The sequence below is a fragment of the Peromyscus eremicus genome, chromosome 19, assembly GCF_949786415.1.
Source record: "Peromyscus eremicus chromosome 19, PerEre_H2_v1, whole genome shotgun sequence".
NCBI lineage: Eukaryota > Metazoa > Chordata > Mammalia > Rodentia > Cricetidae > Peromyscus > Peromyscus eremicus.
The window spans coordinates 53,118,309-53,144,302 of record NC_081435.1 but is presented as its reverse complement, the minus strand read 5'-3'; the positions used below and the strand labels follow the sequence as shown (position 1 = coordinate 53,144,302).

The 25,994-nt window shown below is 42.5% G+C and overlaps 1 long non-coding RNA gene across 1 annotated transcript; it reads left to right on the top strand.

Moving 5' to 3' along the window:
- Positions 1–3,201: 3,201 nt before the first annotated feature.
- Positions 3,202–6,244, top strand: LOC131895758 (uncharacterized). Its single transcript, XR_009375254.1, has 2 exons — positions 3,202–3,529; positions 4,519–6,244. It is a non-coding gene; the product is annotated as an uncharacterized LOC131895758 (long non-coding RNA).
- The last annotated feature ends 19,750 nt before the right edge of the window (positions 6,245–25,994 follow it).

Sequence of the window (25,994 nt, the reverse complement as noted above, 5' to 3'; positions counted from 1 at the left end):
TCCACCTCCTAACACTATTTTTCTACCTAGCTATGTTACAATCTATACTGTCACCTCTTCCACTACCCTCCATTCTGTACTTGGACAGACATTGCATCTTATGCTTGGTGTATTTCTTCTCTTAATAAAATCCTTGTATCTCTACTACCTAATTTTCACTTATCTTCTGGGACGTGTGACTTTTTTGTCGTTGCTGTTTGTTTGGTTTTTTGAGACAGGGTTTCTCTGTGTAGCTTTGGAGCCTGTCCTGGAACTCACTCTGTAGACCAGGCTGGCCTCAAACTCACAGAGATCCTCCTGCCTCTGCCTCCCGAGTGCTGGGATTAAAGGCATACGCCACCACTGCCCGGTGCATTTGTGACTTTTAAAGTTAGCTGTGAGTTCAAATTTTGATGCTGCCGCTTATTACTGATATTCCCTTAGGTGGGTTCTTGAACTGATCTGAGCTTTAGTTTCTGTGCCTGTAAAAGGAGGAAGATAATAGTACTATCAATATAGTGATTGGGGAAAGTAGGCCCAGCATATCCATTTCTTAAGGATTCGAGAGTACATTCTGAGCAATGTATCACGAGGTGATTTTTGTTGCGTGAACTCAGTCTCCTGGGACAACAGGTGCAGGTCTCTTGTTATTCCAGTTTGATCTCTGTCGCTATGATCAACACCACTACCAAAACCCACTTAAGGAGGTTTCTTTCATCTTACCATCATTAAGGGAAGTCGGGGCAGGAACTCAAGCAGGGTAGGAACCAATGTAGAGACCATAGAGGGAATGAGGCTTACTGGTTTGCCTCCCTGGCTTGCTCAGATTGCTTTTTTAAAATACGACTGCCCAGAGATGGCACTGCCCACAGTGAACTTGCCTCGTCTACATCCATCAAGAATATGTCCCCCAGGCTTGCCTGCAGACAATGTGATAGAGCATTGTCTCAGTTGAGATTCCCTCTTCTCAGACGATCCTCGCTTGACAAAACAGCTGATCAGCATAGTTGTTGGCCACCATGTTATGAGGTGTATGTCTATATTAGTATTTTCAAAATGGACACATTAATTTTGGGAACAATTTAATAACTTAGATTCTTCTTTCCTCTATCAACAATTATATTAATGACAGGAGAAAATTTGTGAGTGGGGATATGGCTTTAATTTTTAATTTTAATTTTTTTCATCTTTTAATTTAAAAATCCGTTTATTTAGTGTGTGTGAGTGTGTGTGTGTGTGTGTGTGTGTGTGTGTGTGTGTGTGTGTGGTGGTGGTGGAGCAAACATGTAGAGGCCAGAGGACAACTTTTGAGAGAGGATTCCCTTCTACTATATGGGTTCCTTGGATTAAACTCAGGGTGGGTGGGGGGTGTTTGTGGGAACGAGGCTCAGGCCCAGCAGTTCTCAACGGAGCTGCAGCTGCGGCCATTGCCTCCTTGCTGCGTGAGTGCTGCTCCACTCGCCCAGCCTGGCCTCCTCAGGCTGCCGCCGTCACCAGAAAAGAAGAAGAAGAAGAAGAAGAAGAAGAAGAAGAAGAAGAAGAAGAAGAAGAAGAAGAAGACGACGACGACTTTTAACCAGTTTTGGTAGTTTTTAGATTTGAATGTGAAATATCTCCCACAGGCTCATGTGTTTGAACACCTAATCCCAGCTGATGGTATGATTTGGGAAATAAGGGAAGCTTAAGGATGTGAGCCCTGACTCCAGAATGTGGGTTGCTGTGGGCTGGCCCTTGAGGGTTATAGCCTTGCCCCTCTTCTGGTCCCAGTCTCTCTACTTCTGCTCAGCCACTGAGATGTGAACAAGCAGCCCTTATGCTCCTGCTGTAGTCCCAGCTACTTCAGATACCTTGCGTTTCTCACCGTGATGGACTGCACCCTCTCAAAACAGTGAGTCAAAGTAAGTTCTTCCCTTAGGTTGCTTTTGGTCAGTATGAAAAAAGTAAGGAGTGCAGGAAATTGATGCTGGGAAGTAAAAGCTATTGCTGTGATAACCCTGACCACATGGTTTGTATGTGTTCGGAAGTAGAACACAGGAGGAATATGGAAAGACCTTAGGGCCACTGGCTAGCAAAGTATGCAGTAAGTATGCAGTAAGTATGCAGTAAGCTCACAGTTCTAGGATAAAGGGGGATGTCAGGTTGGCAGGAGTTTAAGAGAGCTAGTCATATCCTATCCCTAATCAGGAGCAGAGAACACTGGATGCATGCACTCTAGTTTCAGAATCCTCTACCTAGGGAATGGTGCTACCCACAGTGGGTGTGTCTTCCCACCTCGTTTACTGTGGTCAAGATAGTCTTTCATAGACATGCCCACAGGCCAGCCTAATCTAGACAGTCCCTCATTGAGACTCCTTTCCCAGGTGATTCTAGATTGTACCAAATTGACAAAACTAACCATCACAATAAGTAGACAACGTGCAAGAGTTACAGGGTCTCTGAGTTACTGTTCTATTGCTGTGAAGAGACACCATGACCAAGGCAACTCATGTAAAAGGAAGCATTCAATTGGGGACTTGCTTACATTTTCAGAGGATTAGTCCATGATCATCATGGTGGGAAGGAGACAGGCAAGGCACTGGATGGGACAGTAGTGAGAGCTTTACATCCTGATCTACAGGCAGCAGGCAAGAGAGAGACACTGGGCCTGGCCTGGGGTTTTGAAACCTCAAAGCCCATTCCAAGAGACACACCCCTCCAACAAGGCCTACCTCCTAATCCTTTCCAAACAGCTCATCAGCTGGGGACTAAGCATGCAACTATATGAGCCTATGGGGACCACTTTCATGCAAAGCACCACATAGGGTCATAATGCCTTGCACCAAAGTTTGTGAAAGCCACTGAATCCAGGCAATATGTGGCAGGGTCAGATTCCCTGGAAGGAGGACTGGAGAGCCATTGTATGAAGCCTCAATTGCAATAGAGACCTCAGGACATTGTAGATATCAGAAAACTGGGATGTCTGTGGAGGAAAGCTGCCCACCAAGTAGAGTTGCCTACATGTGCCTCAGGTGGACCAGGGCCATCCAAACCCATTGGTGTTCTGATGTTGTTACCCCAAACCTTGAGTAATGGACGTGGAGCTGCAGAGTTTGTGTTTTCTCTGCTAGGTTTTGGTCTTGCTCTGGTTCTAGTATTTTCTTACTATAGTTCCATCCCTCCCCTTTGGAATGAGAATGTTTAATCTGCCATAGTAGGTTGAAATTAGGTAAGTTGATGTTTTGATTTTCTGGGGCTCGTAGCTAGAGTGCCTTCATGATAGAAGGTATTTTTTTTTTTTTTTACTTTTGAACAATATTGGAACTATAAGCCTTTTAAAAAGTATTTCTTTTCATTTCATTTATTTATTTTTGTGCGTGTTGCGGGTGTTGGAGGCATATGTGTGCAATGACATGTATAGAGGCTAGAAGACAGCTTGTAGGAGTCTGTTCTCTCCTTCCACCACATGTATCTTGGGGATACAACTCAGATTGTCAGACTTGCTGGCACATACCTTTATCTGCTGAGCCATCTTGCCGGGCTGACTGTAGGAAGTTTCAAAGTTGGACTGAAGGTACGTTGCATAATGAGATAACATGAACCTATGGGAGCCATGAATGGAATGTTAGAATTGGAGTCAAAATGTTCCCTACAGACTCATGGGTTTGATCACTTGGCCTTCAACTGATGGTGTTTTGAAAGGTTGTGGACCTTTAAGAGATGGGCCATACGTGCAGAAAGTAGGTCTTCAGCTGCCAGGCCTTTTCTTTCATGATGAACTGTATCCTTATAAGCCATGAGACCAAATTAACCTTTCTTCTCATGTTATTTCTTGTAAGGTATTTGGCCATAGGGCTGCCAGGTTGTAGGAATCATGACTGAAAAATCCCATGGTATTAACTTGCCCTTGTTTTGTTCAGGAGGAAACAAAACAAATCAGTTCTGTTTACATTTTGTCTATGTATTGCTAAGGATGGATGGACCCAGGTGTGTGTGCGCCAGGGTGTGTACTGCGGTCAGATTCCCTCCTTCACAACATGTGTTCCCGAGACTGAACCCTGGCACGCCCACATGCACATTCACAGAATGAGCGCATAAGTAAATGCAATTTTGAAAGTTTCTGTCTCGAGACTAGAAGTTGCGGCCATATCTCTAGCCATCGAGTGTCTGTGCACTGGCCCTCCGCTGCTCTCCCTGCCACTCTCGCTGACAACCATAGATGCCCCCAAACACTGTCTTTTCTTCTATACTTAGGAACTGCTCTCAAACCTCCAGTGCCTTTTAATGCTTGCTTTTGAGACAGCCTTGTTGTATTGCCAAGCCTGGCTTTGAACTCACAATGTTGCAGCCTCTACAGTTCTACCCCCAGATGCCAGGATTATAGGTGTATGCCACCACACCCAGACACAGACACCTTTTTTTTTTTTTTTTAATTGTAAAGCATGAAGAAAAAAGGAAGAGGTTGTTATTTGGCAAATCTTGAGGTGTCTATCCTTGTTCCTTAGACCCAAGATCGACTTTGTCTTGCTTCCTTTTGGTTTCAGTATTTGTGTTTTACTACAGACTGGTGTGTGTCGAGGTGCAGAACTGAAGAACTTCTGCAGGGATTCTGTGTTTATTTTCATCTCTCAAGGTCCTCCCCTGGCTCCATACACAGAATCCCAGTTGGCGCTTGTGTGGAAGCTGTTGAAAAATCAAAGACACAGTTTTGATCGTGAATCTTCACTGCCGCCTTGATTGGGTTTAGAATCACTGTAGCAGCATACCTTTGGGGAGTCTACCAGAGCTTTCCAGAAAGGTCTAACTGAGGAATGCAGGGCTGAAGACTTCACAGAATAAACAGGAGAAAAGCAGCATTCATCTCTCTGCTTGCTGACTGTGGATGCAGATGGAGCACGATGAACAGCCACCTCATGTTCCCACCACTGTGCCTTTCCCATAGGATGGACTATATGGACTATATCGCTTCTCAAACTGTGAACCAAAATAAACCCTTCTGTGTTGTGGAGTATTTAACTGTGCAAAGATGTGTTACATTTGTTTATGCTGCATCTGTTTAACGATGTAGTGTATTTAATGATGTAAAGGCGTGTTGCATTTGTTTATGCTGCAGAATATTACTTTAACTGTGTAATGGTGTGTTACATTTGTTTATGCTGGATTTGTTTAATGATGTAAGGATGTGTTTAATTATGTAAAGATGTGTTACATTTGTTTATGCTGCATTTGTTTAACGATGTAATGTATTTAATGATGTAAAGATGTGTTGCATTTATTTCATCTTGCCTGCCTAAGGCACCCGATTGGTCTAATAAAAAGTTGAACGGTCAGTAGCTAGGCAGAGAAAGGATAGGCAGAACTGCGGGCAGAGAGAATAAATAGAAGAAAAAACGGGGAGAGAAAGAAGGAGAAGAGAACGAGGGAGAAAGACAGGGACACACCTGGAGCCAGAAGCCAGGCAGCTGCCAGCCAGATGTGAGAAGCAGTGAAAGTAAGATATACAGAAGGAAAGAGAGGTAAACAGCCCCGAGGTGAAAGGTAGATAAAGAGAAACAGGCTAATTTAAGTTAAAAGAGCTAGCCAGAAATGAGCCCAAGCTAGGCTGAACATTCATAACAACTAAGTCTCTGTGTCATGATTTGGGAGCTGGCTGGTTGGTGGCCTGAAAGAAAAAGCCTGGTACACTTCTGTCATTACTTCTTGTCAGATATTTGGTCAAAACAACAAGAAAAACAACTTACAGTCCCATCTCCAAAAAGACAACAGAACATTAAAAAAGATGTTTGGTGTCTTAGAGTAGAAACCTCTGGGGAAGAAGAGTGTATTATAGCATCATGAAATATCCTTGCAGTTAATTTTCAAGCTAGTTTTCCAGGCTTGATGCAAAAGGATAGTTTAGCAATGCTTTAAGAAATAAAAGACATACACATGTGTGCTCCCAATGATATTACCATCTTATCCTTCTTATTTAAAAAAAACCTTTGAGCATGGGTGTTATAACAAAAGTAAAACTAGACAACCTGATATAAGTGGCATTGTGATGGGAAAAATCCTGCACGATTTATTATCTTCAAAGGAAAACATTAGAAACTCTGATGTTTGCTATGGAAGACAGATTTCAATTGCAGGTAGGAATGACAATGAAGGAGCTATTTCTAATAATAAATGAGATAGTGTTGGGCTCTTCAACCGAGTTCTCACCTCATCGATCCATATAACAGGTTTTTAAATTTGTGGTGATACCAATCGCAATGCAACAAATAAAGACATTCATTTAGTAATGAACACATTCATTTCTGTCTACTTCCAATCTGTACTCTCTTGGGTCTTAAGAGGGGTGCTGGCATGCTAGTGTTTCTCACACTGGGCTACAGGTAAGAATCACATGGTAGTGCTGTAGAACCTCAAAGGGGAATAAATACAACCCATTTTTATTGGTACATATATACTCCAAAGAATCTAAATCAAGGATTCAAATGGTAGGTGGAGTTTTCCTGTGCCATGGCTGCTTCCCAAATAATCGACACAGAGACTCAATATTAATTACAAATGCTTGGCCAATAGCTCAGGCTTGTTATTAGACAACTCTTACATTTAAATTAACCCATATTTGTTATCTATGCTTTGCCACATGGCTTACTACCTTTTCTCAGTATGGCATGCCTATCTTGCTCTCTCTGCATCTATCAGCGACTCTCACTCCGCCCTTCTTCATCCCAGTATCCTCAGTTTGATTGTCCCACCTAACTTGATCCTGCCTTGCTATAGGCCAATCAGCTTCTTTATTAACTAATGAGAGTAATACATATTCACAGTGTACAAAAGGATTATTTCACAGCACAAATGTTTATGTACTAATGTCTGTAGCAGCATTAATAATAACAAAAAATGCTGTAAAAATTCAAATGTCAAATGTGGTACATAAATACAATTGGGTATTATTCAGATATCAAAAGGAAATGACATTTCTGATCTATGCTGCAGGAGTTGGGGTTACAACTCCTGCTGTAGCTCAGTGATAGAATATATGCGTAGTGTGTATAAGGCCCTAGATTCAATCTCTAACTCCAAAAATATCTGAGGAATAACACCGGTTTTAGCATGGATGAACTTGGAAAGCATTATGCAGCGAATAATCCAGATGCAAAAAGACAAACATTCTGTGGCCTGAATTAGGTGACCTGAATTAGATGAGGCTCATAGAATACATCATAGAGACAGAAAATAAGAGAGGTGGCTTCCAGGGGCTGGGGGCCGGGGAAGTAGAAGTTAGTTGTTTAATGGAGAGAGATCATGTGGGGTGAGAGTGGATACCGGTTATACCATGCTTGTGAATGCACTTCATTCCACTAACTTGGCCACTTAAAAGTGGTTCCAATGTAGCCAGGCTTTATAGCGCAAACCTATAATCTTAGGATTTGAGAAGCGCTGGAACAAAGGTCAGGATTTCATACATTTTCACCGTGTCGTGTGTTCTCCCACATTATGAGTCGCTCTCAGATACACAGGGAACTTGAGGCCAGCCTGGGCTACAATATGAGCCTCTATCTCAAGATAAACAAGCAAAACCAACCAAACAAAAGGTGAGGCTGGGAAGAGGGCTTAGAGGCTAAGAGCATTGGTGTGGTGGTTTTCCAGAGGACCTGGGTCCAGCTCTCAGCACCCACGTGATGGCTCACGCCATCTATAGCTCCAGATCCAGGAAATCTGACACCCCCTTCTCACCTCTGGAGGCATCAGACATGCCTGTAGTGCACAGACATACATGCAAGCAAGATACCCATACTCATAAAATATGTTTTTAGCATTTAAAATAAAGACATCAAAAATCAAAACAAAGCAACCATGCCCATAAATTAAAATAATAAATTTAATGTTAGGTATCATTTATATCCTCAAGATTCATTTGAAAAACCCTAAGAGATGAATGAGATCTAGTCCCTAAATCCCATAGACTGATTTTAGTTGGCTTGGGTTGATTTTTAAATCTTACATGTAGTGAGGTCTGAGAAGGGATGCATAACCTGCAAGATAATGGTGCTCATCTTGGAATCTAGAGAGGAACATTCTGGAAGGCTGAGTGTGGTGGGTTACACCTTTAATCCCAGCACTCAGGAAGCAGCTTCTCTATTCTAGACTCTCCAGACTCCAGAACTATAAGCCACATAATCTTCTATCACTCATAAACGACCCACTTGTGGAGAGCTGTCCTTTGGGCATAACATTGCCTTTACCATGTTGAATTCTAAACAGCTGCAGTTATCGTGAGAGGCCCTCGCAGATGGGGCCTGTGAACATTCCCTCATGGTGGTGGTGGGGTGTGCGTGTGTGGTGAGAGGCTCATTAGACCCAAACATGAAATTACAGCTACTCACTCACTCATGTCTCCACCCCTCAGCTATACATAATTCTGTATCAGCTGCATGTGGTTGTACGCTCAAGATCAGCATACAAGAGACAGGAGCTTCACGGGAGAGATTCTGCCTATGCAGACTGTAGGAGGTCATCAGCCATGCTAGGCTGCAGTTTTGTAATGATGCAGCTATTTGGTGGTGGGGGTGGGGAATCACTCGTAAGCAATCCCTTACCCGTGCTCCTGTATATAAGCCCAATAAACTCATTGGTTCAACAAACGAGAGGTGGGCGACATCATTAGTTTGGTCTTTCATTGGTGTTCTATCCATGGTGAGTGGATGTTTGTGCATTGTCTCCCCAGAGAAGGTAATGGTTCCTGCTTCTGTGTTTTCTCCACCACAGTGGATTGTATCCCCTCAAATCATGAGCCGAAATAAGTCTTTCCTTCTTTCCTCCCTCCCTCCCTCCCTCTCTCCTCTTTTCCTTCCTTCCTTCCTTCCTTTCTCCCTCCCTCCCTTTCTCTCTCCTTCCCTCCTTTTTTTTTTTAAAAGATTTATTTATTTATATACACAGTGCCCTGTCTGTACGTGTCCCTGCACACCAGAAGAGGGCACCAGATCTCATTATGGATGGTTGTGAGCCTCCATGTGGTTGCTGGGAATTGAACTCAGCACCTCTGGAAGAGCAGCCAGTGCTCTTAACCACCAAGCCATTTCTCCAGCCCTCCCTCCTTTCTTTCCTTCCTCCCTCCCTCCCTCCCTCCTTTCCTCCCTCCCTCCTTTGTTCCTTCCCTCCTTCCTTCCTTCCTTCCTTTCCAAGTTGTTCTTGTCTGGTATTTGTCATGGCAATGCAAAAAGTAACTAATAAATTGGCTGTGCAGACTTAGCTGTTCAGTGCTAATCAGGTCACACCCATGGAGCACCTTAGCTGACCTGCTCCAACATCCTGTCCATTTACATTTGGATAAGACCTTGGAGCCTGGGAAAGTCCCCCCTCTCTTCTTTAACCTCTATTACAGTGATTCTCAAAGGATGGTCCTACAGTGTCAGCATCATGGGGAGCTTTTTAGAAACGCAAAATTTCGGCTCCAGCGCAGACATCCTGAATGAGAAAATGGAGATGGGCCCCCCCAACACTGTGTAGCTTCCAAAACCCCACAGGGGATTCTGGTCCATGCTAATGACTGAGAATGGCTCCCCCACACTTCAGCTTCAAAATATTTTGGGGGCAATAATTTCTCTACGATTCCTCTCAGTCACATAGAGATTACTTCCTGTTTCACATCTAAATTTATCTCCTTAAAGCTTTGAAGGGTGGAGCCCTCAGTCTTCAAAAGTGTAAGAGACTGCTCTTACATGCCTTTGTGGGCAACAGCCCTGGGTGGGTCTCAGCAGAAGGGGAACCAAGAAGGAGATGAAGATGCAGCTGTCACTGAGAAGAGGACACCAGGGCTGATCCTTGCTCTCCTTCCCTTGACCATCATTTAATAACTGGATAATCCAAGATCCATGCCAAACAGGAGCACTACGTATTCTGCCATAGTTGAGTTTTAAGGGTTAACAGCAGGAATCTAAGGAGTTGGGAACAGTGTATAGTGGAGATGCTGAGAGTCTCCTTTATTGGTCACTATTAGTCCAGAGATTGCCTGAATAAAGAGCAAAAATCTGTATGGTCTCCAGGAACTGAGAACAGATGAGGAATAAAAATGGCCCCAGATGACAGAGATTTAGAATTGGATGCTTATTTCAGGGGAGTCAACTTACAATGCCATTTTAGCATCCTGTTACTTCTATCTTCTTTAACTTGGCATGTACCCAATCTCATTGATGTCAAGAAAATAGGAAATTTAAAAGCTCCTGCACTGACACCCTTATGTAGCAATGATTATCACTTTCCTCCCAAGGGAAGCATTTCCTTTTGGACTGAACTTTCACTTCCTATCATCAAGCCAATGCCAGAATCTTTGTACATTCTTACTTAGGTGTGTTGTATGTGTCAGTGTGTGGGGTACCTGCAGAGGCCAGGAAAGGGTAGCAGAGCCTCTGGAACTGGTGCTTGTGAGCTGCCTGATGTGGGTGCTGGAAGCTAAGTTTAGGTCCTCTGAAAGAGCAGCAAGTACTCTTAACCCCTTAGCCACCTCTCCAGACCCATTTTTTGCACACTCTTTAATGCTGTGATGACTTTAAGTGGAGAAAATGGGTTTTCTGTGCAGAAATTTTCCAAAGAATTTTATCACTAGAAGTGATTTATATCCCTTAGTTTATTCAATATTAATCAAATTATGCCTTCCTTTTCCTGGGTACCACTTTACAATTTACTTCATGAGTTATTTATTTGTGCATTTAGATGTTCCTAAATTTTATGGCAGATTCCGCTGGGTTGTCCTCCGGGACAAAACTTTGGAAATAGCATAGAGTATTCTGCAGCCTTCTAGTCCATCATCACTGGTCAGATTTGCTTAACCAACAGTGACTCGGTTTCATCCTGGCTGTCCTCTGAGTTCAACACAGACTGCCTAGTTCTGGTGACTTAAGTAGGTTGTTTTTTTTTTTTTTTTTTTTTTTTTTGGTTTTTCGAGACAGGGTTTCTCTGTGTAGCTTTGCGCCTTTCCTGGAACTCACTTTGGAGACCAGGCTGGCCTCGAACTCACAGAGATCCGCCTGGCTCTGCCTCCCGAGTGCTGGGATTAAAGGCGTGTGCCACCACCGCCCGGCTCGACTTAAGTAGTTTTAAAGGGCTTCTGTTTATTCAAGTGCTTCAAAGCTGTTTGGGAACAAGGCTATTCCTAGAACAGAAAGCACAGGCCAAAGCAAAAGACCCTTAAATGCTCCCACCTTTCCTGAATTTGTGGTTGTGCTGTGTCAGTCTGTACTCAATGCAATAGCACAAACTCGAAGCCTTGGCTGCAAACGTTGGGTTTTCACCCTCTATGTTTCCTCCCATTGTGGTTAGTTCTTGGGAGGGGCTTTCCGGATGCACACTCTTCACTGTGTTTCCTAAAATATTTTGCATTGTTTTGCATGAGTGTGTTTCCTACCTTGTGATACCTAGGGCTCAGAGAGCTAGTATACTATATAACATGGCTTGTTACAGTGGTGAGGGAGGGCATCTTTATCCAGAAGATATGTGGTAAAATGTAAATAATGTAGAATGTACCACTCACCATACCCATTTGAAATGAGTAGTTTAGTAGCATTAAGTTTACAATATGAGGCAACCATTATCTCTATTAATCTCCAGAAGTTTTTCATTATACTAGATAGAAACTGTACCCATAATTCCCCATTGCCCCTCAATAATGATCATTCTGTTTCTATGTATTTGATGCCCAAGGTAATTTATGTAACTAAAGTCACTCGATTTGTTCTTTGTGTCTGATGAATTCACTAGGCATGATGCCTTAAAGGTTCAGCCATGTCACAGGGTGTATCAGGATATTATTCTTGCCAGGCATGGCTGAACAAGCCTCTAGGATAGGCAGGTAGATGAAGGAGGATTGTGCATTTCAGGCAGCTTAGGGCTACATATTGAGACCATGTCTTAAAATAAAAATCTTTTAAAGCCAGTTGTGATGGCATATACATATATAATCCCAGTATTCAGAAGGCTAAGGCAGAAGGATTGCCATGAGTTTGAAACCAGGCTGGGCCACATTGTAATACACCTGTCTCAAAAAAACCTTTTTTTTTTTTTAATGGCTGAATAGTGGTGTGTGTGTGTGTGTGTGTGTGTGTGTGTGTGTGTGTGTGTGTATGCGCGTGTGCGCACGTGCGTGCGTGCACACACGCGTGAGTGTGCACACACACTGTACTTTGTGCATTCATTTATCAAGTGATAAACATCTGGGTTATTTCCTCTTGCTGGCAGTTGTGAATAATGTTTCAATTAACATGGTGTGCCAGGACCTGAGTTTCCTGAGTCCTTCCTTTCAGTTCTTTTGGGCATACACTTAGCAGGGGGATTGCTGGGTTATATAGTAATTCTGTTTAAATTCTTTGTGGAACTAAAGATAATAAAAATTTTGAAGTATCACAGTTTGTCTTCACTAACCACAAGTTGCACTCAGGGCCCCAAACATGATGTAGTAGAATATCTTCAAAACAGCATCTACCACAAAACCTCAGTGCCATTTAAACCATGGTGCTTAGAGTCATGGATACAGTGCTAGTTAGTTCTTATTGTCAACTTGAAATAACCTGCAGTCACCTGGGAGTGTAAACCTAGACTGAGTAACTACTTAAATCAGATTGGCCAGTGGCTACATCTGTGCAGACATTTTCTTGACCGATGATTGATGTGGAAGGGCCCATCCCACTGTGGGTGGCACCATCCCTAGGCAGGTGGTCCTGGACTGTATAAGAAAGCTAACTGAGTGTGAGCCAGCCAGCAAGCCAGAAAAAAGCGTTCCTCCATGGTTTCTGCTTCAAGTTCCTCGGTGATGGATTTTGACCTCTCAGTATCAGCTGGAACAAACCCTTTCCTCTCCCAAGTCACTTCTGTCAGAGTGTTTTATCACAACAGAGTGAAACTAGAACAGGTACAATTTACCTTGACACAGAGCATGGTGTGTAAAAGCAGTCCAGTTCCCGCATCTTGTATGTGCCGGGGAACAGGTTCAATTCCCAGCACCCACATGGCAGGTCACACCGTCTGCTTATCACTCCAGTTTCAGGGCTTCTGATATCCTCACACAGACTATATATATCTATATAACTATATATATCTATATAACTATATATATCTATATAACTATATATATCTATATAACTATATATAACTATATAACTATATAACTATATAACTATATAAATATAAATATATATATATATATATATATACACCTTTTCTTCATGGGAAATTTTACAAGTAAGGTAAAATTGCTACTGATAAATTGCAAATACTTAAAAGACTATCCTTTAATATAGGGTACTATCCTTAACATAGAAGGCATTTTTTTTCTCTGTGTAGCTTTGTGCCTTTCCTGGAACTCAGTCTGTAGCCCAGGCTGGCCTTGAACTCACAGTGATCCTCCTGGCTCTGCCTACCAAGTGCTAGGATTAAAGGCGTGCGCCACCACTGCCCAGCTTATAGAAGGCATTCTTACAAGTCAACAAAAAGCTGATCAGGATGATGGGCAAAGAACATGGATGGGCAATTTACAGGTAAAGGCATTCAAATGGCTTTTGAAAATATGAAAAGATATGTGCCCTCTTTTAAAGTAACAGAAATGCAATGAAATAATGCAACAATCCTAATGCCATCTATTAAATTGATTCATAAGAATATTGACACTGTTTTGACAAGACTACTTCAAATGCAGCATCTCATATTATTAGGGAGAATTTGAATTAAACCCAGGGCCTATGCATGCTAAAAAAACGTGCTTTACCACCGAGTAATGTCCCAACCTATAAATTGGTTATTACTCTTCAAAGGATGATATAACATTATCATCTATCAGAGTGGAAATGTATTTACTGTTTCACATAGCAATTACATTTCTAGATTTTTTTTCCCAATTTTATTTTCACCAGTGGTGTAAGCCATAATAATAGATTAAGCTTCTGTTTGAAAGAATGTTACATAAGCAAACCTAAGGAATTGGACTCCTGGGCAAGCAACTTCCTCCATTGTTTAAATCGTATTAAAGAACATTTCCATATTAAGGAGGGCATCGTCTTAGTGCGCCTTCCTATTGTTCCAATTTCCCTAAAAAATATGACTTCTCAAAATTAACACTTTGAAGGAAACATTTGCCCTTTTTGATATTAAAAAAATCCTTTATTTTTAGGCATTTAAAAAATGCATATATTCACCAACTCAAAGCCATTAGGTTACTAACACCAGAGTGACTATGAATGCAGCACCAACTTCTCCTTCTCTTTCATTTCTGAGACAATCTTAACTACACAGCCCAAACTACAGATTCACCATCCTCCTGCCTTAGCCCCCTAAATGCAGGGATTGACACATAACGTTCCACCACATCCAGCCTAAGGCAGCCTGGAAAAATATTGGTGGACAGTAAGTACCAGGTGTGCTGGATAGTTTTATGTCAGCTCTACACAAACTAATCAGGGAGGAGGGAACTTCATTATAGAAAATGTTCCCATAAGATGGGGCTTTAAAGCTGGGTGTGGTAGCACATGCCTTTAATCCCAGCACTCGGGAGGCAGAGGCAGGTGAATCTCTGTGAGTTCAAGGCCAGGCTAGTCTACACAGTGAGTTCCAGGACAGCCAGGGATACATAGAGAAACCCTGTCTTGAAAAAAAAATGGGGCTGTAAGCAAACTTGTAAAGAATTTTCTTAATTAATGACTGATGGGGGAGGGGTCAGCTCATTGTGGGTGGTGCCATACCTGGGCTGGCGGTCCTGGATTCTATAAGAAAGCAGACTGAACAAACCATGGGGAGCAAGCCAGTAAGCAGCACCCCTTCACAGCCTCTGCATCAGTTCCTGCCTTCAGGTTCCTGACTTGTTTGAGTTCCTGTCCTGACTTCCTTTGATGATAAACTATGATGTGGAAACATTCATTGAATAAACCCTTTCCTCCCCAAGTTGCTTTGGTCATGATGTTTCATCACAGCAATAGTATCCCTAAGGCACCAAGGATGGACTATTTATCCCTAAGTTACTGGTCAGGGAGGTCCTTCAAGCTCCCAATACAATGCAGGCAATTTTCACTGTAATTGGTTGCCCATCAGAAATGGATGGTAAGAGCCTGTTGCTGAAGATACCACACACTCTGTTAGACAGACATAGAGAAATCAAGCTGGAGCTGGGGTGGAAGCTTCCTTCCTGCTAAGTAGCCCTCCCAGTGATGGAGGAGGCTTTGCAAACGGCTGAGAGGAACAGTTATCAACAGTCTTATTCAGCTATGGATTTTGCATGTTATACTGTCGGTCTGCCAGGCTGTATGTGCCTATGAGTATCACAGTGGCAAGCTTGTTATGGAAATAACCAGCTGATTTCTGATTGGATCTGAGTCCTGCTCCACAGGAAGGAGAAGGTCATGTCTGGTACTATAAACCTAGTTAGAAGCCTGTGGCTGGGGAAATCACAGGTCCCGGTTGGGAAGCCACTGTTATTGTTTTGCTAAATGGATATGATGTGCCCATCGGATTCCCTTTTAAATAATTATATATTTACATTGTAATTAGAAATTAGTGCTGCTGTCAACCTTGGTCAGAGAAGCTTCTTCTTCCAGTGGCCAGCAGTGACTGTAACTGGTCAAAATGTTGACAGCAAATGACTACTGAATGCTCATCCCTAAAGGGGACATCTCTGTCACTCCCTTTAAGACTCAGGAAACATTGGATTGGAACTACCACTGGCTTTCCTGTGCCTCCGCCTTGCAGAAGACAGAAGGCTGGATCTTCTCAGCCTCTATAACAATGTGGGTCTGTCTGTTCCTCATAATGCATATATTCCCAATTCATTCCATATTTTATGGGGAATCCTAATGAATGTAAGGGCCTGCATTTTCCCTAGAATTCAATTTTAGGTGGGTCTCCTCATAGAAAAATAGAGACTCCAGGATAACATTATCCTAAACACCAGATGATTCACACACAAGAAATAGATATGCACACTGCTCTGGGTGACTGTTTACTGGGAAGCCTTAGCTTCCATGGTGCTGTGGCAGTGTGGTAATGATGGATGTGGAAAGAGGGTAGGAAGCTAATGCTGTGGGCCTCTCACTTGGCATGGAATCTAGATAGGGGAAAAATGGACTCAAAGCTGAGCGCTAACAAAGCAGCCACATTTGGAGAAGTATGTCATAGTGCACAGATAGATGGGGTCTATGCCATGCAGCCATCTTCGTGGGGCTTCCACTCTAGAACTAAGTTCTCTTTTTACCCTCAGGAATCCAGAACTGAGCAGCTTCTGAGAAAGAGGGCAATAAAACCCAGAGAGAAGTGCTGTGTTTGCGAGGGTATTATAGTCTTCTTGGGGGGAGAGGGTGGTCAGCAAGGGTCAGAGTTCACTGGGTTAGCAAAACTGGGCTCACAGCTCACATGAGTACTGCCCAGGTTGCCTTCAAACCTGTGATCTTTCTGCCTTAGCCTGCTGAGCAGAGTAATAGGGATGACAGGTATATGCTGTCTGCTGTTGAGTTTATTATCATTAATGGCTGCTCCGTTTGATCTGTCTCTGTTAAGCTCAGGATGTAGTTTTGCCTTTTATTATATTAACAGTATATTGTATCAATTGTCAGATGTGAAACCATTCCTTGCATTCCTAGGACCCATTCTACTCTGTCATGTGTGTGGGATGGTCCTTATATGGTTTTAGATTCAATTTCATAATGCTTTAGTAAGGGTAGTTTTCATTCATGTTGCTTAAAGGTTTAGGTCTTTGGTTTTATTTTACTGTAATATCATTGACTTTAGTAGCAGGGTAATATTGAAAAATGGTTTCTATTAACCAATTTTTTTCTAAGAATTTACTTTCTTATTTCTTTGCACACCTCATACTTTTTCATTGAAGATTTAAACTTTTAGATAATATATTTTGGTAACTCTAAATTACCCCTCGTTCCCAAAGATTATTGCTGTTTTTTGGTTTATTAATTTGTTTGGTTTAGTAGCTTGCCTGGGTCAACTCTGAAATTGTTCTTCCTCAAAGTATGTAGACATGGATTTATTTATTAGTTACTTATTTATTGCACCAAGAACCTGATCCAGGGCCTTAAGCTTGCTAGGCAAGTTCTCACCACTGAGCTAAATCCCCAACCCTTTCATATCTTTTTTTTGGGGGGGAGGGGTTATTAATTTTTATATTTTATGTGTATGAGTGCTTTGCCTGCATGTATGTCTATGTAGCACATGTGTGCCTGGTGCCCATCAAGGCTGGACAAGGACACGAGGTCCCCTGGAAATGGAGGCACAGATGGTTGTGGGTCCCCATGTGGATGCTGGAAATCAAACCCAGGTCCTCAGGGAGAGCCATCAATGTTCTTAACCACTGAGCCAGCTCTCCCTTCCTTCTGCTTCATTTGTAGTCCTAATTTTGTTTTGTTTTCTGAGATGAGATTTTACTAATATTATCCAGGATGGTGTCAAACACTCGGACTCTAGTGATCCTCCTGCCTCAGCTTCTCACGTGTTGGGAAAACAGGTGTGGGCCACTGCATTTTGCCTTCATTAAATCTTTTCTTCATTAGAACTCACTCCTGACAACGACCCCCGTGTCTGAAAACTTGATAGCAGTTAATGACTGGACAGAGATTGTGCCCCAGCCCCTTCGGCCATTACATCTCCCACGTTCTGACAACAGATTCGTGAGAACAGAGAGGAGTGCCGTTAAGTTTCTGCCGTTTTCAAGCCTGCCCCGAGGTTTACTTCTGCTGTGTCCTGACTTGAGTCTTCTGTTCATGCTGAAGCTGTGCTGACAACTTAGAGCAAATTCACGGCACCTGTATGTAGCCTCCACCGCAGTCTCATTCTCAAGCTAGTGATGACGGCCCTCTCCATGCGCCTGTTGCCAAGAAAACACCATCACTGGCAATGTTGAGCACAAGCGTTTCTTCTGCTCTAGTTCTACTGAGTCCCCTTCACCCATGACAGTGAAAATGTCCATGACAGAAGCTCTGTCCTTCAAAGCAAGGGGAGGAAATGGGAACAGATTCCGGCAGAACATTGTAGAGATTCACTGTTACTGCCCCAAGCTGAGAAGGTTTTCAATCAATTGTTGCATGCCTCTAGGTGATTTCCATAAGTGATTTTTCCAGCATAATAGCTGTGGTTGGTTTTATTGATATTGTTTGGGTTTTTTTGTTTGATTTTTCTTTTTTTTTTTTTTTTGGTTTTATTTTTATGTGTCTTTGTGAGTGTATGCTATGTGTGAGGAGACCCTTCTCAAACACCCACAGCTCCCCAAAGCAAGAGACACCTAAGTAGTGCAGCTTGTCCTGGGGACTCTGGCAGAACCTTTGACCAGACATGTGATTGGTACCAAGCCTCAGCCAAGAATGTGTTCAGCAGGGGAGGGTATGACATCACCCTGCCATGCTACACCAGTCTTCACAGATCTGCCGTGCCAGGAAGACTAACACGAGCAGATAACCTCCCCACGTACCAGTCCTAACCCAAGTTATGGGAGTCAAGAGCAGCTAAGAACCTAACGAATTTGCTCTAAGTATTCAGATCAGTTAGGGACCGACTAGATCTCCACCCCAAAACCTCTGATGTCTGCGATCACGAGGACATCCACTCATTTGTGAAGCTAAAAAAATACCAAATGGGTTTCTGGAAAGAGGGATGTAAAATCATCTGATAGAAAAATACATTTCTAACTGTACTCAATAGAAGGGAAATCTCCCTACAAACAAAATGCTTTTTCTCTTGCTTAAGTGGTGATTTATTTATTTATTTATTTATTTATTTATTTATTTATTTTTGGTATTTTGAGACAAGGTTTCTCTGTGTAGTTTTGGTGCCTGTCCTGGATCTTGCTCTGTAGACCAGGCTGGCCTTGAACTCACAGAGATCCGCCTGTCTCTGCCTCCCAAGTGCTGGGATCAAAGGTGTGCACCACCACACCTTTGTGTGGTTTTCAACCTTCCTAATGCTGGGATCCTTTAATACAGTTCCTCATGTTGCAGTGATCCCTAATCACAAAATGATTTTGTTGCTACTTCATAACTGTAATTTTGCTACTGTTATGAGTTGTAATATAAATATCTGATATGCAGGATATATGATATGAGACCCCCAAAGGGGTTGTGATCCACAGGTTGAGAACTGTTGGCTTTAGCATCAGAAAAAAGAAATCATTTAAGCATATTTTTTTATATTCTATATTGCTTTTCTTGGGATGGTGCTAAATGTTTGATCTTTTTATTTCAAGCACAAACTTGTACTTTTTTTTTTTGTTGTTGTTTTTGTTTTTTGTTTTTTCGAGACAGGGTTTCTCTGTGTAGCTTTGTGCCTTTCCTGGAACTCACTTTGGAGACCAGGCTGGCCTTGAACTCACAGAGATCCGCCTGGCTCTGCCTCCCGAGTGCTGGGATTAAAGGCGTGCGCCACCACCGCCCGGCCTGTACTTTTTAATGTAATAAAAATGTATAGACCTTACTTTTCCTCTTCAAAATCTTACTTCTTCTATCTTTCCTCTGAGTAAACAGAAAATTCAGAGCAAATGTCCTGGCCAAAGAGGGCTTAATTCCATGGTTTCTGTGTATCCATACTCTTTAAAATCTGTTATTAAAACAAAACTTCTAGTGTCTGTGGACTGCTGAGATGATTAACAAAGCAAATGTAGTCAGATCTAATACATATGCATATATACATATACATATATATATATATTTCAGCTTCATTTATTCATTTTAGTTTCAATAGTGTATAAATTGCACAAAGCAATGGGCTTCATTGTAACATTTCCATACACACTTCTATGTATGTTGACCTGCTCACCCATTCTGTTCCCTTCCTTGTTTCTCCACCTCTCCCGTCCTTCACTGTCCCTAGTCTACATCCCTGTCCACCTGTTCTAGCTCATGGTGATGAGCACCATGACCAAAGCAGTTTGGGGAGGAAAGGGTTTGTTTCGTCTTATAGTTTATAGTCTATCATGGAGCGAAGTCAGGGCAGGAACTCAAGGCAGGGACTGGGAGGCAGGAACTGTAGCAGAGGCCACCAGGAAGGCTGCTGACTAGTTTGCTCCCAATGCCTGATCAGCCTGCTTTTGTATAGTGCATAAGACCTCCTTCCCTGGTGGTGGCGTTGCCTAGAGTGGGCTGCTGCCCACCCCCCACATCCATCGTTAATCAAGAAAACACCCCTCACAGACATATTTATAGGCCAATCAGATGGAGGCACTTTTTCAGTGGAGGGTCCTTTTTTCCCAGATGACCCTAGCTGGTACCAAGTTGACAAAGCCAAAAATAAAAAAGAAAAAAAAAAGAAAAAGAATCTAATACCCCCAGTTCCACATGTGATAGAAAATACATGAGGGCTTGTTGTGTTGGCTACTTGTCTAGTTGCTGTGATCGGAGACCAGAAGAGAAGCAGCCTGACTGAGGAACGGTTTGTTTCGGCTTACAGTTGGAGAGGACACAGGCCATGATGGTGTGAGGAAAGGCATGGGAGCAGGTACAAGAGGTCACATAGCATCTGCAGTGAGGAGCAGAGAGGGTGACGAATGTGCTGCTCGCTAGCCTCCTCCTGTTCCTTCATCCCAGGACCCTAGTTCACAGAGCAGCACTGCCCACACTCAGGTTAGTTTTCCAGCCTCAGCCAAACCAACGTTCTGGAAATACCCTCGCCCACAGCCAGAGGTGTTTTTCAGCGGTGAATTCTCAGTCCAGTCAAGTTGACAATGATTAACCATCACACTTGTCTTCCTGAGACTGGCTTATCTTGCACAACGATCTCCAGCTCCATCCACTTTCCTGTAAACAACATCATTTTATTTTTTTGAATGGGTGATTGAACAGTCCGTTGTGCAGGGGTGCTGAGCTTTCTTTATCCATTCATCTGTTGAGGAGCGTGTAGGCTGATTCCATAACCAAGTCATTGTGAATACAATGCTTACTTACAATACAACTTACTGCAGTAAGTGTGGGTTTTCAGATATCTATATTATTACATTTACTTTATTAGGAGACAAATGCTAGGAATTCAAGGAATTGGTCTCAAAATAAGCGTAAGCCCTAGAGCGAGTTTCAACTGTCCCACATAAGAACTCTACGCATGTTTTCTTTCCTAGCCATGTCATATTGATCTACTGTCCTGGGTCATTTGTTCACTTTCAGCTTTATCCTCTCCTGCTTTGTGTGTGTGACATTTGTTTATTCTTAACACTATTTTGGTGCATTTGTTGATTTGTGTATTTAGTGTGTATATGTGCATGTACATGGAGGACAACCTGCAAGCCTTGGTCTTTCCCTTCTAGCAAGGGAGTCCTGGGATGGGTCTCAGGTTGTCAGGCTTGGTGATATAGTGCCTTTACCCACTGAGCCATCTCAGTGGGTAACTGGTTTATTCTTTATTGTCACACCTCCTTCTTGCCCCTATTTTTAAGTTTTCTCTCTTTCTCTGGAACAGACCTCAAGCTGAGAAGACCCCCAGTTTTCCATGAAAAGAGCTGATATCTGCAGTCACAGGGATTTGGTTCTGTGTTCAGTCCCATTTCATGGATGTGTTTGCAAGGAGCTTTGAATATGTTTCTTCTCCTGTGTAGATAAAACTGAAGAACCGAACCCCCGAGCTGTACACGCGATGATATTTAATGACTTCAGATAGTTACTTTTTTTTGTCTCGTGAACCTCTTCTGCCCAGAACAGCGAGGCACACACTGTAACGTGCACGGAGGCTTTGCTTTTGAGGAGCACATTGCTCACCACAGAGTGAAGTTTCAGTCATGGCCCTTTCAAAGTCACCCACTTAGAGGTGCTAATTTTAGCCATGTCTGTCTCACAAGAGGTTTCCTTCTAGCTAGTCAGTTTCCAGGTATCGAGCTTTAAAATACTTTTGTAGCGAGGCAAGGGGGCTTACCAAAGGACGCCTCTGGATTTTCCATGTCCTTTCTTGGGTTTGAGCAAAATTCAAAGAAACGCCCATATCAAAACTACTTTGAAACCGGAATAATTGCTGACAAACTGAAGGACTAGAACCTGTGGCATTTTTCTTTCTCATGATTTTTATTCTTCTTTCTTTCTTTCTTTCTTTCTTTCTTTCTTTCTTTCTTTCTTTCTTTCTTCCTTCCTTCCTTCCTTCCTTCCTTTCTTTCTTTCTTTCTCTCCTCCCCCCTCTCTCTTTCTTTCTTTCGAAATAGAGTCTCTCCATGTAGCCTTGGCTGACCTGGAACTCATTATATAGACCAGGCTGGCACCAAACTCACAGAGATCTGCTTATCTTTGCCTCCCAAGTGCTGGGATTAAAGGTTGTGTACTACCGTGCCTGACTGTGTTTAAGATAAGGTCTCACATAGCCTAGGCTGGCCTTAAACTCATCATATAGCTGGAAACGGTGTCAAATTCCTGAGGGGGGTGGTCCTGCCGTTTGTGTATTCTGTTCAGAGAACTTCAGAGGAAGACCCAGTGCCATTTCTAAAGGAACAACGTAGGAGGTCGCATTTTCATCTCCCTCCCACCCTCCCCAGGGTTTTCCTAGCATGGCTTCCAGTACCTAATTCCCTCAATGTGATTGCTTTCCTAAGAGGAGAGCAATTAAATCAAGGTCCTGCATAGACTTTGCAGAGAGCTGCCCTTCTCCAGCAGCAGTCAGCGAGTAGAGCTCATCTGGATTTCAGCTCCCTGGGCTGTGTTTCATCAAGTCCCTTTGCCAGGGTTCTCCAGGGAGCGGTGTCAACAAGTGTCGCACCTACTGCAGAAAACGGCCCTCAAGTTTCATCACAGTGATGCTGAAAAAGATTCTCTAGCCTCAGCAGTGACCTAGTTCGTTCAAGGGCAGGCAAAACATGCTCTTCTTCCAGAACTTGCTTGGACACGGACTCTTGCCTCCTGGGAAGACAGGAGTTTTTCTGAAACACACCCAACTGCACTTTGATCTGTTTGTGGAAAAGACCCTGAATCTGAGTCCCTGTCAGGGGACAAGGACATAAGGACGTTCAATCAATGCTTCACAAACAGCCAGGAGAACCCAACAACAAGCCAGCCCTCCAATAACATCTCCTGGATAAACAGTATTAAAAAGTAAGTATGGAGACTTTAGTTTGGCTGTGCTTTAAATATCGCTATTGACATTTTCTACAACAGAGAACGAAGCAGGTTGTTTCCTTCTGAAACAGACCAAGGCTGGATGGGGCATTGCGGTGTATAGGGCTTTAATGTGGCCACATGCTCAACATCTTGTGTCAAGCCCCCTCTGACCTCTATGAAACTTGGGGACATTTTAAAATGTTTGTTTATTTTGGTTTGCCAATGGTTAAAATCATTCCTTTCACATTATGTCTGTCTTAACGGTTAGAAACAACAAACATAGAAAATGGCCCAGAGGATCAATCTGTAAATGAAGATCATAGCCACTGTAAACTTGAGGCATCAAGGCAAATATTTAGTTGATACTAGCCCTAGGTGTTTGAATATTTTGTTCAAATATTATTCTTTTTGCATGAGGTTGTCTGAATGATTAGAAAATGTTAGCTTTCTAGGTGGGCAGCATTGTATCATGCAATAATAGATCTAGTTTCTGGAAAGCCACTGGGTATTTAGAAACGATTTATATAGACATTCACTGCCACTAAATAGAAGAAAGAAACCTTGAGATAAAAAGTCAGTCCAAAAAGGAAATCATTTTTAAAAAATGGATTCGTCATCGTGTTACATTTTAGTAAATTTTAGTGGATACACTTAAACTTCAGAACTTCCAATTAAGGGTGTCAGTTACAGACATCTGACAACCATTTAAAAATAGATGTTTAAAAAGCAGGTCCAACACTTCACTGGCTTCTGCTCAGATTATCTCCTTTCCACAGCTTCTTCCTTGTGCAAAGGTAACCTTCCTTAGTCAACCCAGAACAGTGTTCTAAAGGCATGGAGTCTGATTATACCAGCATGCCAGCTAAGGGGAAACAGGGAGAGCTTGTGTGCTCTAAGAGTTCTGAACTGAAACCAAGGATATGACCAACCTTCGGTAGCAACCTCTTGACACAGCGTGTATTAAAACATGCTGATGGCCAATAAGCAGATGCAGATATTGGAAATTGGGATCTAAAGACATTTAAGTCTCAAAGTACATTGCCCTTTTGAAGTGTCTACCAAACATGGGATCACAGTTTGAGGACAATTTTAGTAGAATGGAGTTTGTATTCATTTCAGGTGCGAGATCCCGACTGTATTCATTTTGAACAGCCCTGTGCATACTCACGTGTAGATGTTAGCATACACAAAGAGAATGTGCCTGTGAGTGTCTTAATCTGTACTGCACTGAGGAAGTAGAGTAGTCTTCCAGAAGAAAGGACAGGATCTGAAGCTCAATTTGGAATCTGCCTCTAACTCTGGCCCAGTCTTCTCACCTGTAAAGTGAAGAGAGCACCCATTTTAACAGGATTGAGAGGGGATGGGATGCACACAAATACCCGAAGTGTCCATGGCACCATAGTCTCTCAACCAAAGTACGTTCTCTACCTTTGTCATTAAAAAGTCTCTCCTGCAGTACCTTAGGATATGACCATAGTAACCAACTATACAAAGTAACAGAAAAAAAAAAAAAAACCTTCTTATTAACAGTGGCACAATGAAAAAGTTAGATACTTTGAGGAAAATTCTGCACTTGAAAACAATGTGTCAAAACAACAATTTTAAAAGGGATTCTATCTTAGAATGCATTGATGATAAATAAGAGAAAACCCATTATATACTGAAGATGACGATATGCTTGTTATCTTAAAGGACAAGTAAAGATTTATCAGCATCATTTCAGAATACTTTTTCATATCTACTAGTACCATGTTAAAGTCTGAGTGTTAGGGGAATCATAGGAATGGGAAGCAGCATAAACGTACACGTACAAGCCAATGTCTGTGATTTTTGTGAAAACTATGTGAAGCAAGGCAGGAGCCTAGCCTGTCCTCAAAGATTATAGTTTATGTTCACATTGATCAAACAGGCCGGGTAGAGCATGGAAGGAGAGATAGAATTCCCTAAGGAGACTTACAATTGGTGTAGTAGAATAGACCCCACACCTGAACAGGCCATCATGGAAGCAGTGTGGTTTGTAGTCTAAAGACCACACACGCTATGAGGTCTGTAGTAGCTGATGAGGCACGTGAGTAGAGAGACAAGAATCTTGCCTAGGGCTCATGGAATATTTCCAAAGAACTGTGACAGCAGACGTCTGTATTGTCCCTTCCTTTTTGAACCATCTCGGGGTTTTCCCCCAGACAGATAATAATATCTTGATGAATTCTTTGCCTGAGTTACTGGAAGGTTACAAGCTGCCCTGTGGCTCTCAGCTTAATTCTGCCCAAAAGGAAAATTAGAAATGTAGAATTATATAAGAAACGTGGGAGGAAGTAATGGTACTGTCTCACAGCATTGTTGCTGTCTGGCAATAATGAAGGAATAAATACCTTCAAAGAAGGCAAAGAACACTAAAGAATGATTAGGGCTGGGGAGAGAGATTAGTCAGTAAGGTACTCACCTTCCAAGTTTGAGAAAAAGAGCCCAATTCCCAGAACCCACATAAAAAACATAAATAAAAAAACAATCCCAAAACAAACAAACAAAACCCAAAGGCGTTCTGGTGAGTGCTTGTAATGTTGATGGAGGTAGAGACAGGCAGATACCTGGGGTTCACCAGCCAGCCTAGCCTGCTAGGTGAGCTATAGGCTGATGAAAGACAGTGTCTTCAAAACAAAACGAAACAAACAAACAACAACAACAAAGAAAATAGGGTCATTAAGAAGGCTCGCTGGGTAGAGGTACTCACTAGGCAACCTGAGTTCAGTCCCAGGGACCCACATAGTAGAAGGAGAGGACTGATTCCTGCGGGTTGTCTGCTGACCTACATCCGTGGTGTAGCGCACAAATGCCCACCACCACCCGCACACAAATATGTCAAAATAAAAACAAAGCAACAACAAAAAATAAAAAATGAGGCGAATGGCATCTGAGGAACCACTACTGTTGTCTTAAGACCTGCACACACATTCGCATGCAACCCCAGGACACATGTACACACACACACACACACACACACACACACACACACAC